Genomic DNA, 7,619 nt, shown 5'->3' on the forward strand with positions numbered 1-7,619 from the left:
ATCTTGCTTTTCTCTTGTGTGCAAGCTCCATTGCTTCACAAAACTTTCTCAATCCTCAGAAATCCTTACCTTCTGGTCACCATTGATATTTATATGGAATATTCTACATGTTAAATAAGAAACAAGATGGGAATGACAAAGAGAAGACCTATCTCCAAGCCCATAATACCAGACTATAACTAGCCTAAGAAATAACATGTGAGTCCTCACTTATTACTAATAACAGTAACCAAAAAGATGCTGTTTCCTTTGCACACTCATGAATAAGAACACATCTTAGTTAACACCGAGAAAGAATATATCAACAAGTGATTTGTTCTTATGCACACAGCCGATAAGTGACACAAAAAATCCTCATAAAATCCATTGTTTATGGATAATGAACATCCAGTAGTTTCTACTGGACCAAAATTTTCTTTCCTGAGTTTCTCTCTTTTAGGTCACAGTTTTTCATTCCATAAATAAAATCAGTAAAAGAATCCCTGGGGGCCAAAATTAACTAAGTGCAATACATTTTTTATATCACTGAGGTATCCAGGCTGCACAAGGTCACAGAAGCAGCTGTGGACCACTGAGCCCTGGAGACAGGCACTGGCAGGAATAAATATGGACTGTGAAGGGATATGATCCACAGTTACACTGGAGTAACGTTCCAGAACCATCTATAATAGGGAGTGTCTAGGCTTTTTAAAAGATGCATCATCCTTTGGGAGTCTCCCCAAGAAAATGTATTTAAACTCAAACAAATGCATATATTTTATAGACTCCATGAAACCCGGCCAGTGAATTCTCAGAGGTCTAAGACCCCAAGTTAAGAACTATTGATCTACACTTCCACCAGAAACTCATTTACTCCTACTATTGAAGAATCAGCTGCACACCATTTCCTATTTTCCTTCTCAGACTTGGGACTGCAATAGTAGATGAGTCATACCTATCGTGAGGAGTGGAGTCGGCCTGCAGCCTAGTGAGCAGTTTATATATTTCTTTAATTATTGTCCTTGTTTTTAGTTATTCCAAAGTTGGTCCACAGAACTTCAGGGGACTATAACTTCTATTTTCTTCTTACGCGACTCCTATGATTGGTCAACGTTGACCAGCAGTACACAGAAAACTACACCATCAAGTACCCACAGGAGAATGTGTCAAAATTGGCAGTCTGTCAGTCTTTCCACAATGTCAGATTAAGGAAAGCATCGGAGGCTTGGCAGTTACTCGTGCCTTGGATAGATGAATGGCTGTAGGCCATCTAGTCCCTCGGTTGCACCTGTTGGTATATTCTAGGCACTGGGAACACAGATGTTCAGAACCTCTTTACAATCAAGATGCCAAATATCTGTAATTATTCCTCAGATCTGACAAAACTTCTGGTATCTGGAGGCAAAGAAAGAATTTGTGACTATTGCTGAAGCTGCCTTAAGGCTGGCCATTAGAAACCTGAACCACAATTTTCACTGAGAATCCAAATCCCAGACCACCTTTTATTTGCTTGGGCTAGGATCAAGGCAACACAAAAAAAAAAGATGTTGCAAGTGCCTGTGAAACCAAATTTTGTGGCAAGCTACGTCTACCACCATTTCTCCACGGTGACTTCTCCACAGGACTTGCCCAAGCACAAGCAAAGGACCCACCAATAATCCAATGTACACCAAACACAGATCAAACCTGCTGAAAAGGGCTGATGCTGATCCTGAGACACAAGCCTGCAAACAAAACCCTGAGGCTGGCATTTTTGTCCATCACAGCAAATACCTTCCTAGTGTGGGCATTAGGACAGTGCAGCTGGCAACATGCAGATGAGCTATTTGACACCAAGTCAGTCCAAAGAAGCAGCTCACAGGCCGCCTCTGCTGCCTCATGGCAGCCTCCAGATACCATGTCGAGGAATAACTCCTATCTACTGTGGGCATCATCTCCTTCCGTAACCCCTCTTCACTTCTATTCTGTCATTTCCACATGGGCTAGAGGCTGGACCCCACAGTCCAAGCCAGAGAACAGGCAGGGATTTCTCTGCAGGGGATCCTGGATAAGTATTTAATCACAATATCTAGATTAAGTACTGATGAGAAAAATGCTGGCCAAAACACTGCCACAATTTCCAAAAGGTAAATTTCTGTGTATTCACGCCTAATCTTCCACAGTGGTGTAAACAATTTTTCTACCATCTCTCATCCTTTGCAATTTTTTTTGTCAAGTCCAAACGTAATTGAAAATGAGGTAGGTAGTTTCCCTCCTCATGCCTTTGTCTTTGTGGTGACAGTTGAGGCCTGTGCCATGAAAACACTCGTCTCCTGGGCAGAGGCAGCCCCAAGGGCGGGCACCAGTAGCTGGTAGAGCTTCTCAGTTGGCTATTTTCTCAATCTCGTCCAAATCATCTATATTCAATCTTCCTATCTTCCTATTAAAATGCTCCTGGATTCTGTTCAGGATGCTCATGCTGTGCTTGCTGTCACCCATGTTCACGGCCAGGCCTCTCTTGCCAAAGCGACCAGTGTGTCCAATCCGGTGCAGGTAGGTCTGGTGGTCTGGGTTCCCGTCCTTGTCCACAGAAAAATCGAAGTTGATGACGACAGACACTTGTTCAACATCGATACCACGAGCACACACGTTGGTGGTCACCAGAACCTTCTCTTTGACCTCTCGGAAGCGCTCAATCACAACAGCCCTCCACTCCACCATCATTTCTCCACTCAGCAGAGCCACCTGGTGGCCTTCTTTTGAGAGCTTTGCTGCCAACCAACTAGCTGTTTTGCAGGTATGGCAGAAGATCATGGCTTGTGCAATGGTGATGGTCCCATACAGGTTGCACAAGGCCTGGAACTTCTCATCTCTGTTATTGCACAGGATGTAGTACTGCTTGATGGTGTCCAACGTCTCCTCCTCATGCTTCAGTTTGATAATATTAGGGGTCTGGGACCACTTTCTGGGCAAACTTCCACACAAAGTCTTCAAAAGTGGCAGAGAAAAGCAACATCTGGCAGTTTTGGGTAGCAGCCTCTGGATACGGATGCTCTGATCTTGGTGGCCCTGAGTGGCTATCATCACGTCAGCCTCATCCAGAACAAACACCTTGATCCTTCTGGAGTCAATGAACCTGAACTTGGAGTATATCAGTCCAGGATGGTCCCCAGAGTACCAATGACAATCTACTCGCTGATCCTCTGACCTCTTTCCAATGTATTGCCTCGAACAGCATAAGCTAGCTTCAATTCAGGGTAAAATTTGCCCATCTGTTCAATCACTTTTCCTGTTTGAAGGGTGAGCTCATATGTGGGGGGAGAGGCACAGACACTGGGGATATCTGTTTGCAGGTTCTACTGGGCTGAGAATAGCCAACACAAAGACAGCTGTTTTACCAGTACCAGACTGAGACTGGGCAAGTTCTGTGGGGGTTCAGCAAGCATCAGAGTCTATGCATTCTCTTGGATTTTGGATGGACGGTTGAAACCCATGGCATAGATTCCTTGGAGAAGCTGTGGTTTTAGTCAAAGCTCTTCAAAATACTTCACTGAGTAGAGAGGGGAGTTCAGATATTGCTACAGGACTTCCACTTGGTTAGTGTTATCCACAAGGTTGCTTCAGATCAGCTTGTTGAGTAAAGACTGGGCAGCTTTGTCCTCTTTCTCTTCGTCATCTGTCTTCTCTGCATTAGCATTGGTCTTGACAACAGCACCATTGACATCTGGTTTGATTTGCTCAATGACTCAGCCGCCACTTCCTGCTCCTACACTGCCAGGGCCCACCAGTTGGTGGCCAGGGTCCCCAGCACGGGCTGGACAGGACACAGCCACTGGAGGGTCCGCCAGCGGGCAAGGTGCAGTCTCTCTCTCTTTTTATAAGACAAAAATACCTTCTTTAGTGATATTTCAAGAGCACTCTGGAATCTCCCAAAATTAGATTGAGCCCCAAAAATTTAATTTTGGGAACAGGTCAAAATGTCAAATGTTAAGAATACTTGAATAAATAAAATCAGAGCTCACTATCAAACAATACCAAAGTATTGTTATTTGCAACAAAATACTGTAAGTCATACATGTAGGGCTATGTAATTGTAACATAAGAACTGAGGTGTCTTACCATTAAGAAAACTCATTTTTCTTAAGAAATCAAGGACTTCACAGAACACCATATGAAGCAAAATAAATTATCTTGATGAAACCAAAAATTGATTCTAAGGACAGTTACTTAAAAGATCAAATTCTTTACCTTGTAAGACTGAATTTTATCATTTTAATAAGACTAAACCACTTCTAGTTTCCTTCCAATGTCATTTTGTTATTAAGAATCACCATTGAGATCCCAGCAGCCTGCAGCAGGGCCCGGAGAGCCAGGCCAACTGATTCGCGTGGCCTGCCCTGCGGCTACAGAAGGCGTGGCGCCTCAGTGAAGCCATTAATTGGCAAGCAGGGAGGTTAGGGAAGGCCATTAGGTGGAATCCCACCAGCCAAGCCCACACGGACCCTTGGGCCGAGCACGGGTTCTCAGAAGGGGAAGGAAGCGGTACAGTCCCATCCCCCACAGCGGACACTCCGCCGAGCCAGTCAGCGGCCACCATCCGGGAAAGCTGAAGGATACACCGCCACTCTCCTTCAGAGTGCGACATCAAAACAGGTCGGTGTCATTCAGCTCACCCCCCAGACAGCGGGAATTCGCATAAAATCTCTCCTAGGCTTGCCGGGAGAGGGAGTATCAAGCTGAGCCTCCATACAGGCTAGGGGGAAACCAGAGACACCTGACCTCCAACCCCTCCTCCCAGTAGCAGCCAAAAGGAAACCTGGCTAGCCAGCGCTCGGGGAGGGGCAAGCAGAAAAAATCAAAGTGATAGAGTGCCAGGGATCCCAGCAGCCTGCAGCAGGGCCCGGAGAGCCAGGCCAACTGATTCGCGTGGCCTGCCCTGCGGCTACAGAAGGCGTGGCGCCTCAGTGAAGCCATTAATTGGCAAGCAGGGAGATTAGGGAAGGCCATTAGGTGGAATCCCACCAGCCAAGCCCACACGGACCCTTGGGCCGAGCACGGGTTCTCAGAAGGGGAAGGAAGCGGTACAGTCCCATCCCCCACAGCGGACACTCCGCCGAGCCAGTCAGCGGCCACCATCCGGGAAAGCTGAAGGATACACCGCCACTCTCCTTCAGAGTGCGACATCAAAACAGGTCGGTGTCATTCAGCTCACCCCCCAGACAGCGGGAATTCGCATAAAATCTCTCCTAGGCTTGCCGGGAGAGGGAGTATCAAGCTGAGCCTCCATACAGGCTAGGGGGAAACCAGAGACACCTGACCTCCAACCCCTCCTCCCAGTAGCAGCCAAAAGGAAACCTGGCTAGCCAGCGCTGGGGGAGGGGCAAGCAGAAAAAATCAAAGTGATAGAGTGCCAGGGATCCCAGCAGCCTGCAGCAGGGCCCGGAGAGCCAGGCCAACTGATTCGCGTGGCCTGCCCTGCGGCTACAGAAGGCGTGGCGCCTCAGTGAAGCCATTAATTGGCAAGCAGGGAGGTTAGGGAAGGCCATTAGGTGGAATCCCACCAGCCAAGCCCACACGGACCCTTGGGCCGAGCTCGGGTTCTCAGAAGGGGAAGAAAGCGGTACAGTCCCATCCCCCACAGCGGACACTCCACCGAGGCAGTCAGCGGCCACCATCCGGGAAAGCTGAAGGATACACCGCCACTCTCCTTCAGAGTGCAACATCAAAACAGCGGACACTCCATCCAGGCAGTCAGTGGCCACCATCCGGGAAAGCTGAAGAATACACCACCACTCTCCAACAGCTTGTAACATCAAAACAGCCAGCAGCAGGACCCCGGAGATCCAGGCCAACTGATTCGCGCGGCCTGCCCCGCAGCTACAGAAGGCGTGGCGCCTCAGAGAAGCCATTAATTAGCAAGCAGGGAGGTTAGGGACTGCCATTAGGTGGAATCCCGCCAGCCAATCCCACCGCCCACGCCCGGAAGAGGCCCAGCGATCTGCCAGCATTGTAGTCACGACACCCCAATTGGAATAGGGACAGAGCAGAGCCGCCTTCCACTCCCGGAACAGGCCCAGAGAGCCGCCAGCGTGATAGACACGTCACCCCAATTGGAGTAGGGGCACAGCCGCCGCCCGCACCTGCAAGGGAGACTTTTCAAGTATACAAGAGCAACATAAATAAATAGGGGGTAAATTTCAAAACACAACAGTTGCACCAAGCAGAAAGAAACGCGGGCAGTATGAAAAGACAAGGAAAGAAAGGACCACAAGCAATGCAGGTCAACTCAACTTTAGAAGAGGTAATAGCTGCAACAGATGGAATATCAGATAAAGAGTTCAGGATATATATGCTTCAGATGATCTGGAGTCTCAAGGAAGACATTAGACAGCAAAATCAGACAATGAAAGATCACATTGACAAACAAATCCAGGAAGTCAAAGATCAATTTCACAGGGAGATAGAGGTAATAAAAAACAAACAAATTGAAATTCTAGAAATGCAGGAAACAATAAACCAACTTAAAAACTCAATTGAGAATACTACCAGCAGAGTAGATCACTTAGAAGAGAGAACATCAGACAATGAAGACAAAGTATTTCAACTGGAAAAGAACATAGACAGCTCAGCAAGTCTGCTAAGAAACCATGAGCAGAACATCCAAGAATTATGGGACAATATCAAAAGACCAAATTTAAGAGTCATTGGGATACAGGAAGGCACAGAGCTCCATTCCAAAGGAATAAACAGTCTATTCAGTGAAATAATACGAGAAAACTTCCCAGAATTGAAGATTGAGACAGAATCCCAAATCCTAGAAGCCTACAGGACGCCGAATGTGCAAAATCATAAGAGATCCACACCTAGACACATTATAATGAAGATGTCCAACATACAGAATAAGGAGAGAATTTTAAAAGCTGCAAGAGAAAGAAAGCAGATTACATTTAGGGGTAAACCAATCAGGATAACAGCTGATCTCTCAACACAGACTCTGAAAGCTAGAAGATCCTGGAATAACATATTTCAAACACTGAAAGACAATGGGCTCCAACCAAGAATCGTGTATCCGGCGAAATTAAGCTTCAGGTTAGAAGATGAAATTAAAACCTTCCACAATAAACAAAAGTTAAAAGAATTCGCAGCTAGAAAACCATCTCTTCAAAAAATCCTTGGCAAAACATTACAGGAAGAGGAAATGGAAAACAACATTGAAAACCAACAATGGGAGGTAGGACAGTAAAGGGGGGAAAGTAGTCATAGAGGATAACAAATCAGGTTTAGTAACATCAATAAACAAATATGGATAGAAGAACAAACCATATCTCAATAATAACCCTAAATGTTAATGGCTTAAACTCACCAATTAAGAGACACAGGCTAGTAGAATGGATCAAAAAACAAGACCCAACAATATGCTGTCTACAGGAGACGCATTTGATAGGAAAAGATATACATAGACTGAAGGTGAAAGGTTGGGAAAAATCATATCACTCATATGGACCGCGGAAACAAGCAGGAGTGTCCATACTCATATCTAATAAAATAGATTTCAAGCCAAAGCTAATCAAAAGGGATATAGAAGGACACTTCATACTGCTCAAGGGAACCATACACCAACAAGACATAACAATCATAAATATATATGCCCCAAATAATGG

At 46.0% G+C, this 7,619-nt stretch overlaps 1 pseudogene; it reads right to left on the reverse strand.

Annotated features, from left to right (window-relative positions):
* Positions 1-2,340: 2,340 nt before the first annotated feature.
* Positions 2,341-3,452, reverse strand: LOC113198233 (ATP-dependent RNA helicase DDX19B pseudogene; annotated as a pseudogene).
* Between the last annotated feature and the right edge of the window lie 4,167 nt (positions 3,453-7,619).

Source organism: Urocitellus parryii, chromosome 5, assembly GCF_045843805.1.
Source record: "Urocitellus parryii isolate mUroPar1 chromosome 5, mUroPar1.hap1, whole genome shotgun sequence".
NCBI classification, from domain to species: domain Eukaryota; kingdom Metazoa; phylum Chordata; class Mammalia; order Rodentia; family Sciuridae; genus Urocitellus; species Urocitellus parryii.